This window comes from Nannospalax galili, unplaced genomic scaffold, assembly GCF_000622305.1.
Source record: "Nannospalax galili isolate Female #2095 unplaced genomic scaffold, S.galili_v1.0 scaffold22, whole genome shotgun sequence".
NCBI lineage: Eukaryota > Metazoa > Chordata > Mammalia > Rodentia > Spalacidae > Nannospalax > Nannospalax galili.
This window is the reverse complement of record NW_008347230.1, coordinates 214,382-225,220: the sequence shown is the minus strand read 5'-3', so window position 1 is coordinate 225,220 and position 10,839 is coordinate 214,382. Positions and strand designations below refer to the sequence as shown.

The 10,839-nt window shown below is 41.6% G+C and overlaps 1 pseudogene; it reads right to left on the bottom strand.

Annotated features, from left to right (window-relative positions):
- Positions 1–4,896: 4,896 nt before the first annotated feature.
- LOC115072155 lies at positions 4,897–5,080 on the bottom strand (annotated as a pseudogene).
- Positions 5,081–10,839: the final 5,759 nt, after the last annotated feature.

Here is a 10,839-nt window from a genome sequence, read left to right as displayed (position 1 = left end):
ATAAATAAATAAATAAATAAATAAATAAATAAATAAATAAGATAGTTGGGGGTGGAGAGTTAGCTCAGCAGTTAAGAGCACTGGTTGCTCTTGCAGAAAACCCAGGTTCAATTTCCAGCACCCACATAGCACTCACAACTGCCTGTAACACCCTCTTCTGACCTCCATGGGCATTGTATGCCACAAGTGCACCTACCTACATGGAGGCAAGACACTCATACACATAAAATTAAAATGATAATAAATTTAAAAATTTAAAATAGCAATAAAGGAAAAATAAGAAAGAATGAAGAGAAATACAAGATCACCATCAAAAGACATCAAACACCTGGGGCTGGAGAGATGGCTCAGTGCTTAAGAGCATTTAGTGCTCTTCTACAGGACCTGAGTTCAGTTCTCAGGACCCACAATGACACCTACACTGGGTGGCTCACAGCTGCCTTTAACTCCAGTTCCAGGGGATCCAACACCCTTGTCTTGTCTCTTCAGGCACACACACATGGCACACAGAGATATACACATACATATAAAAATAATGAAAATAAGTGATATCAAAAACCTATTCTATTTATAATAACATAAAATTTCCCAAATGAGCTGGGCACAGTGGTGCACACCTTTAGTCCCAGCACTCAGGAGGTAGCGACAGGTGTATCTCTGTGAGATGGAGGCTAGCCTGGTCTCAAATGTTACTATGAAAGCCATGTACAGGAAGTACTTAGAACTCCAATAGATATCACCAGAAAAGAACTTGCCCATGACCTATTATAGTTAGACTGTCAAATGTACAGAACAGAAGAAAACAAAAAAGTATAGAACACTGAAAAGAACATTAAAGCCACAGGAGAGAAGGGTTAAGTCATATTTACAGGCAAATATGTTAGATGAGCACAAATTTCTCAGGAAAAACACTAAAGGTCAAGAGGGCATGGATTGATATAACTTAAATCCTGAAGGAAAATAACTGCCAGCCAAGATTACTATGTCCTGCAAGGGCATCTTTCAGAATCAAAGCAGTTATAAAAATTTTCTAAAATAAGCATAAATGAAGGGAATTAATGACCACCAAACCAAAATTACAGAAGATGCTTACTAGCAAAAGGCGGAAGCATGCTCAGGAGAGCATGCATGAGTTTAAGCTCTACTAAAGGAGTAGGCAAGCAAATGAGAAATAGGAAGGAACCAATCATTACTAATCCACAAGTCATCAAACTTCTAAGATAAAGAAGGAAGAAATGAACACAGACTATTCAAAACACCCAGAACAAAAATCAACAAAATAGCCTTTATTCTCTAACTAAAAGATGTAGACTGACCAGGTGAGGCAATGAACACCTGGTGCCCTATCACTTGAGAGGCTAAGGCAGAATGAGTGTCACATGTTTAAGGCCAGCCTGGGGCTATACAGTCAGTTCCAGGCCAGCGTTACTTAGCAAGATCTTTTTTTTTTTTTTTTTTTTTTTTGAGGTCAGAAGAGGTGTCAAATTCTCTTAGAACTGGAGCTAGAGATGGTTGTGAACCACCATGTGAGTGCTGGGAATCGAACCCAGGTCCTCTGAAAGAACAATCAGTGCTCTTAACTGCTGAGCCATCTCTCCAGCCCCCAGCAGCCAGTGCTTTTAACCACTAAGCCCTCTCTCCAGCCCCTAGCAAGATCGTATTTTAAAAAGGGGATGGGGTGGGTGTGGAGGCACACACTTTAATCCCATTTAATCCCAGCACTTGGGAGGCAGAAGTAGGCAGATCCCTGTGATTTCAAGGCCAGCCTGGTCTACATAGTAAGTTCCAGGCCAACTGGGGCTACAGGGAGACCCTGTCTATAAAAAAAAAAAAAAAAAAAAAAAAAAAAAAAAAAAAAAGAAGAAGCTACCAAATTGCACTTGATAGTTTTAAAATGCCCTCCTTCTTAAACCAGAAATCAGTGCTTTGTTGTTATATAAAAATTCTGTTTGCCCCAGTTAATTTGACTTTTTTCTGTCTGTCTATGGACTTGTTGAGAACTTCAGCTTTTACACAAGAATTTAAACCAAACCTGGAACACTTACAGTAGAGCTGCATAGAACTGGCTTTTCTTTTAGAAACATTCTTGTAAACAAGAGAATAATTTATAGATTGTTCAGAATCATCAAATTATGTTTTTCAGCTTTTGTATTAGAATAATTTTTAAATATCATCATAAAATAGAGATTTTTGTTTGTTTTGATTTTTGTGGTGCTAGATCAGACCCAGGGGCTCACACAAGCTAGGCATGTGCTCTATCACAGAGATACAATCCCAACCCAGAAACAGGTATTTTAAGCGCTAATACAAAACTATTTATTTGGGGGCGGGGTGAAAGCATGAATGTGGCACACATACCACAACACACATTGAAGTCAGAGGGCAACTTGATGAACATCAATTCTCTCCTTCCACTATGTGGGTTCCAGGGAATTGAACACAGGTCATCAGCCTTGGCAGCAGGTGCCTTCATGTACTGAGTTATCTCAGCTGCTCCCAAAGTAGTTTTACAATTTTGAATGTGGGTGGTATGTTTACTTTCTCTGTAGGTGGCAGAATTATGGAAGGTGAGGTCTAGCTGAAGGAAATGGGTCACTGGGAATGTTTCATGTATGCTGGTCCAGGCCCTTTCCTGGTACCTCACTCTGCTTCTAGGCCACCTCAAGGCAAGCAACTACTCACCACACCCCTACCACCATGGCATTTGCCTCACTTTGGAATTCAAAACTAGAGTAAGCCATGGGTGGACTGAAACCTCTGAACTGTGAGCCAAAATAAATCTCTTCTCTCTTTAAATTGTTTCTCTCAGGTATTTATCACAGTGATAAAAGTTTGACTAACACAAGGATTATATCATCAGCTGCTCTTGCAGAGGACCTGGGTTTGGTTCCCAGAACCCACATGGTAGCTAGCAACCATCTGTAACTCTAGTTCCAGGGGAGTCTGACTCCCTTTTCTGGACTCTGAAAGCATTGCACACATGTGGTACACTCACACACCTGCAGGCAAAGCACTCATACATATAAAACATAAACAAAATTTTTAAAAAAATTTAAAGCTCTATGCTGCAAAGGAAATACTAATCAGAATGAAGAAACAACATACAGAATTGAAGAAAATCTTTGTCAACCTTTGACAGACTATTACTCCTCAGAGTACTAAAAGAACAACAAAACAAAACAAAAAATCTAATCAATAAAACATGCTTTGGTCTTTTTGAGATAGCGTCTCCCAGTAGTTCCAGCTGGCCTGGAACTTGCTATGTAGGCCGGGCTGGCCTTGAACTCACAGAAATCCGCCTGCCTCTGCCTCCCAAGTGCTGGAATTAAAGGTGTGCCCCACCATGTCCAGCTAAAATATATGCTTTTAAAATAACAAATATGGGCTGGAAAGATGGCTCAGCAGAGGCTGAGTAGCAGACTACTCTTGCAGAGGACCCAGGTTTGATTCCCAACACCCATGGTGGCTAACAACCATCTGTAACCTGCTCCAGGGGATCCAACAACATCTTCTGACCTCTGCAGGCACTGCATCGCACGGGTGCACCAACACACATGCAGGCCATACACTCATACACATAAAATAAAAATAATAAATTAAAAATTAAAATAACCAATATGTAAATAGAAACTACACTGAGGTTCCATCTTATCCCATTTAGAACAACTTTTGCAAAATTAATTAAAAAATAAATGCTGGCAAGGTTGTAGAGAAAAAGGAATCCTTGAGCACTGTTGGTAAGAATGTGAATTAGTCTACATAGTGAGTTCCAGGACAGCTGGGGCAACAGGGAGACCCTGTCTCAAAAAGAACCACCCCCAAAAAAGAATGTGAGTATTCCCATCATGAAAAACAGAATGGAGGTTCCTCAAAAAACTAAAAGTAGAAGCACCATATGATCCATATGATTAGATATACATACTCCTGGTTATATATAAAGGAAACGAAGTTGGCAAACAACAGATGTACCTCAATACACTGTTTTATCTATTCACATTAGATCAGGAATCAGCTTGGGAATATACTGACAGATGAATAAATAAGAAAATATGGCAGATCTATACAACTGAGTATCATTTAGCCATAAGGAAAAATGAAATTCAGGCATATGTAGTAAAATGGATGGAACTATAGACTTCATTAAGTAAAATAAGCCAGAGAGATGAGGAGATGGTGCAGTGGGTAGGAGAGGCTGCTGTGCAAGCATGAGGACCTGAGTTCAAATCCCTAGCACTCATGTAAAAACAAAAGCTGAAAAGGGCCAAGATTGCTTGTAATCCCAGCATAGTAGGGGGAAGTGGGTGAGACCTGCAGGTCCTGGGAGCTCATTGATCAGCCAGTCTGAGACAGGGAGCTTCCAGTTCAGAGAGAGACCCTGACTTAAGGGAATAAAGGGGAGAGTGCTAGAAAAGTCCTCCTCAGGCCTCTAAACATCCCCACACTCACATACATGCACCACACACACACATGCATGCACTCATGCACACACGCTTGGCCAGACACAGAAAGACAAGTATTGCATGCTTTCTTTCATATGTAGAAGAAACTTACAAAACAAAACAAAACAAAATTTAAAACCCTGAAAATAGAAGAGTGATTGTTAGAAAGTGGAAGAGGGAGAGGAGAGGGTTGGGAGAGGGGAGGGAAGGGAGAACAGGCATGATGGGAATGCCCCAGTGAAGTCTATTGCTGAATTAGTAGTTAATAATACCACTGAAAGAACAGTGAGCGTGACGCTACAGCAAAAGAAACTCAAATGGAACAGTACAATATGAAAAGACCATCCAGAGACATGGGCCAAGCAGAAGCCACCTGCTGTCTGTATACTTAGAGCCCTGAATTTGAAAATAATGGCCCAAGTTTTCCAAACTTGATGAATTTTTTTTTTTCAATTTATAGGGGAGAGTGCGGACGCAGTCCCCCACTACCACAAATCATGCAGTCGAGTTTCCTGCATTTGGGGAAATCGCAGGGGTCAGCACATCCCAAGTGCAGTGGGTGAGTCTCACCCTGGGAAAACTAATTTATTTACTTATTTATTTTATATTTTTATGTGTATGAGTGTTCTGCCTGTGTGTGTGTATATATATATATAAGTATTTAAGTCTTATTTTATATGTATGAGTGTTTTGCCTGCATGCCTGGTGTACTGAGAGGCCAGAAGCAGGCATGGCCTGGGCATCCCCCTGGAACTTTAACTGTAAACCCTATATGTGCATGTAGATATATAGATACATTTACTGCGTGCTGTGTGCTGTGAGAGTTAATATTAGTAAATGAGATTGTAATAAAAGAACTTGCACTCACCATGGCCAGATTATCAAGGTAGGCAAGATTATATGACAAATCACTGTCATTGAAACCACCGAACCATGTGACTGTTGCTGGTGCCAGCCGGCCTTAGATGAACAGCACCTGAAAGGGGGAGTGAGGATTGAAAGAAAAACAAGAGAGACAGAAAAGATGCACTGACTCTCCTCACTCTACTGTGGCTCCAATAGCCTGCTGTAGCACGGATTTCATAGTTTTGAGTGGATACCAAACTCCTGATGGGGGCTCCTGAACCATGTCAATCAGTTTACTTAGCTCAATTAGCTTCAACAGCTCTTTTTTACCACCTTTATCTGAGGGTTAAGGAATGGTCAAATACTGTAGTGAATTCCACCAATTAACCATCTTTCCTAAATTATCAGCATGTTCCTCCTGACTTGACAGAACAATTCAGTGCTTGTGTGTAAAACACAAACTCCTGAGTCAAGGTGAAAGGTCATAAAGTAAATAAGCAAGCCTGCCACAGCTCGGTGGACATAACGGCTGTGCTTACATTAATAGCTCCCAACAGACTGTATTGTTATTCAAGAAATGCTGCCATTGTGAAAAGACAAACATATTCATCTTTGTTCCCAGCACAGCAAGCCCACGGACACAGAGTTGTTCTCAGGGTTTTGCGCATTGCATTAGTTACTGTTCTCATTGCTAGGACAAAATACCTGTGTTCTGTTAACTTTTCCTGGGGAGACACAAACAAGAACTATCCACCCCAGAGGGATGCCAATGACAGAAAAAAAGTACAATTTTCATCAAAGTTCAATTGGTGAGATCAATGAGTTTATTGGGCTTGCTTACAGAACATGGGTGAGGGGTTACTTACAGGAATGTGGGTGACCCCAAAACAATTGTATCATATAGAAAAGACATGGAGTCTGGCATTTGCCTAATCTTCTACCTCCTATACAGTCAAGCATCTCTCAAGATCACTTGCAGCCAGGGGAGGGGGACTCAGGTGAGGGTCTCCTGATCCCCCTTGTGGCCCCTAGGGAGTTCTGTTACCAACACCTTAGACCTGGCTAGCACTGTATTGCTCTGCTCTCATTGTCATGGTTACCAAGGGTAAAATCCAAGGTAGTATCTTCTTCTGCCCAGAGGAAAAAGTGCCATGAAACAACCTGGCAAGAACAACTTGTGGAGGGAAAAGGCTTATTTGGGCTCACAGTCCATCAAGGAAGAGAAGTCAGGGCAGTGGGCATGCGAGGCAGCTGGTCACACTGCACCCACAGTCAGCAAAGAGAGAGACAGTGCTGGTGTTGACCTTGCTTTTTCCTCTGTAGTCGGTTTGGGACCCCAGCCCACGGAAGGGTGTGGTGCATATTCAGGGTGCATCTTCCCTGACCAGTTAAACCTTTCTGAAACACAGGTGTGTTTCCATGTTGATTCTAAATCCCACCAAGCTGACAGTGAAATTAATTATCACACTCATTAATGCACTTGCTGAATCAGTTTGTCAGATTTCTTAATATTTGTTGATATTTGCATCAGAAGTATATTGAATATGTAAATTACTAGGAGGGGATTCTTTATAATGTTAATCTGCCAAACTATGAATTTGATATATCTACTAAACTGTTTATATTTCTTAATAACTTTCCATAGGTTGGTTTTTTTTTTTTTTTGAGACAAGGGTTCCCTGTAGCCCCAGCTGGCCTGAAACTCACTATGCAGACCAGGCTAGCCTCGATCTCACATTGACTCACCTGCCTCTGCCTCCTGAGTGCTGGATGTCTTGTAGACTTTCCGTGGAATTTGTTCCTAAAAGAGTGTGTATGTGCACAGGCACGTTTTAGAGATGTTGTGGGTTTCTATTCCAGTCAACCAAAATAAAGTGGCTGTTACAATAAAATGTCAGATGAGGTTTAGGGTTTCCCAGTTTAAATAAAAGTTGTGCTTATATTTTACTGTACTTATGGGGTATGTAAAAGCATTATGACTTAAAAAATACATTCCTGGGGCTGAAGAGATGGCTCAGCAGTTAAGAACATTGGCTGTTCTTGTAGAAGACCCGGGTTCAAATCCCAGCACCCACATGGCAGCTATCAACTGTCTGTAACTCCAGTTCCAAGGAATCTAACAGCCTCTTCTGTCCTCTGCAGGCATTGCATGGCATGGGTGCACTTACCTACATGCAGGCAATACACACATACACATAAAAATAATAAATAAAATATTTTTTAATGGGCTCCATCATTTAAAAAAATGCATTCCTTAGTTTAAAAATACTTAGTTCAGCTGGAGGTCAGCCTGGTCTACATAGCAAGTTCCAGGCCAGCTGGAACTACAGGGAGACCCTGTCTCAAAACTTTATTGCTAAAAATGCTAACATTGACCTAACCCTTCAGCAAGTTGTAATCTTTTTACTGGTGAAGGATCTGGTCTCAGTGTTGGTGTTTGCTGACTGGTCAGGTAGTGGCTACTGAATATCAAAGTGGCTGTAGAAATTTATTTAAAATTTTTTAAAATTTATTTTTATTTTATGTGTATAAGTGTTTTGCCTACATGTATGTAAGTGCACCATGTCATGGAATACCTGAGGAGGCCAGAAGAGGTCATCTGATCCCCTGGAATTAGAGGTACAGACAGTTGTTAGCCATCATGCAGGCTCTGGGAACCAAACCCCATTCCTCTGAGAAAGCAGCCAGTGCTCTTAACTGCTGAGCCATCCCTCTAGTCCCCACAGCAATTTCTCTTATAGGTTTGCAAGCTGAGAAATTCAAGACTAAGGTACCAGTGGAATTGGTGTTTGGTAAGCCCAGCTGGCCTGGAACTCACTATGGAGACCAGGCTGGCCTCAGACTCACAGAGATCCTCCTGTCTCTGCCTCCTGAGTGCTGGGAGTAAAGGCATGTGCCACCATGCCCAGCCAAAAGTTCAGAAGGTCCTATCAAGATTTGAACTCGGATCGTTGGATTCAAAGTCCAGAGTGCTAACCATTACACCATGGGGCCAACCCATAGCAATTTCTTAAGACAATAAATTTTGTTGCACTAATAAACTCTGCCTTTCCCAAAAGATTTCTCTATAGTATATAATACTGTTTGATAGCATTTTACCTGCTATAGAATTTCTTTCAAAATTGGAGTCCGTTCCTTCAGATTCTGTCTCTGTTTTATCAATTTTATGTAATATTCTAAATCTCTCACGACATCTTCATTAAGATGGAATTGTATATTATGAAACCATTCTTTGTTTATCCATAAAGAGCAACTCTCATTGTTATGCTTCAGCCTCAGGACCCCAAAGAGACCAGCGACTGCCCGACACTTCCAAAACTGCAAAAGCAAGGTTTATTGAACAAAAGTACAAACCGCGGTAGGGACCTTACACAGAGACTGGCGCCCCAGCTCTATGAGAAGGCCCAGTCCATCGTTTGGGCTGGCCTTTTATAGGGGGCCCACCACAGCCTTACGCCATGGTGGGGTGAATGTACGGGGCAGTAGGTGATTGGTTGTTTGTTTGTCAGGCTATTTTGACTGCTTGTGGTTGGGAGGCAGTTTTGACCATTTGTGGCAATTGGTCTCGGTATTCTGGGAACTACTCGCTCTTTATGAGAAGGCCCAGTCCATCGTTTGGGCTGACCTTTTATATGGGGCCCACCACAGCCTTACGTCATGGTGGGGTGAATGTACGGGGCCGTAGGTGATTGGTTGTTTGTTTGTCAGGCTATTTTGACTGCTTGTGGTTGGGAGGCAGTTTTGACCATTTGTGGCAGTTGGTCTCGGTATTCTGGGAACTACTCGCTCTTACTGGAAAGATTCAACTGGGGTGTTTAATAAAATGGAGTTGCCACAGCTATTCATGATCTGTTAAAGTTTAATTGTGGCAGAACAGCAATTTAATCATACCTTCAGGCTCCACATTCTAGTTCTCCTGGTGTTTCTGTGCCATATCTTCAATTATTTCCTCTACTAAAGTCTTAAATCCCTCAAAATTATCCATGAGAGTTGTAACTTTGTTAATGTTGATATTTTGAACTGTTCCCATGAATCATCAATGTTTTTTTATTTGTGTTATTTCATTTTTTATGTATGCTGGGACAAGGTCTCACTAGGCAGCCCTGTCTAGCCTGAAACTTTCTATGTAGATCAGGCTGGTCCTGAACACACAGAGATCTGCCTGCCTCTGCCTCCCAAGACACTGGGGGCATATGCTACCATACCTGGCACTAATGTTCTTAATAGAATCTATAATCCTCCCAAGAAGCTTTTTAATTTACTTTTCTCAGATATATCAGAGCAAACTATCTATAGTAGCCATAGCCTTACAAAGTGTATTTCTTTTAGTTATTTTTATTTTCTGTGTCTCTGTACAATATGTATCCACATCCACATGCATATGTATGTAATTGAGAGTGAGCACACATGGAGGTCAGAGGACAACCTCAGGCTTCAGTCCTCACCTTGTACCTTGTTTGAGGTGGGGTCTCTTTGTTGTGTTCTTACCCTCCTAGCCCCTCTGGCTGGCTCAGAAACTTCCAGGGATTCTCCTGCCTCTGTGCTATGAGCCTACTATTCCAGAAACAAACAGTTTGTGCCTTGCCACATTGTCAGAATTTATTGAACAACATGAATTCACAAGGTTCAGGATTTTCAATGGGTACCACAATTTCGATCCTGCTTACCTTGGTGATCTGGCTGAGTCAAACAAATATCTTTTATTCTAAGCTTAATTACTAATATTAAATCTCATAGCACATCCCAGCACACAGAACACATATCTACATATGTATATGTGTGGTTTGCAGAATGAATACAAGTTAGAGAGGCCACAGAAAAGTTCAAGAGGTTTCAGAAATGGTTTAAGAGAAATGCAAGTAGAGTCTGTATTGATCAGATAAGGAACCCAGAACCAGCCACTATGAAGAAGCTGATGCTGTAAAGGTCAGGCCTCAGGAGAGCCAGGATTGAGAGCAAAGACGTAGTCAGCTGCAGAGCTGAAAGGCCAGAACAAGGTCAGAGAAGGAAAGGGGGGCTGAGGTCCAGACAGATCAGCATACAGAGGGGTGGATGGCAGTTGAGTAGATCATGTCATCAGCAGGGACTGAGCCAAGTTGAAGCCCCAGGGATAGTCAGGAGTTCTCAGCCTGTCATCCTTGATGCACATACCAGGCATCAGATGATAAGTTGGTTTGGAACCATTGCCATCATGGTGCTAGAAGGCCACTACTCTATGCAACCAAGTGAGAGTTACACCTTTATCCAGTCTGGTATGTCCAATAAGTTCTTGGACCTGGTTTTCATTATATGATTTTAATATACCCATGTGCCCCTACGATCTCAATTCAGCCCAATAAATTTATAAGGGGGATCTTCCTACTCCAGAAATAAGTCAATTATCCATCTGGGCTGAATGGTTGGTGCCAGACAGATTGTATTTCCACAGCCTGGAAAACCACATATGGAGTAACTCAAGAGTGTGGAATAGCTGATCTCAACACTTTGCTTCCTATCTTCCCTGTAAGAGCACCACCACTGCAGATCTATGATTTTTACATGGGGCTTTGAACAC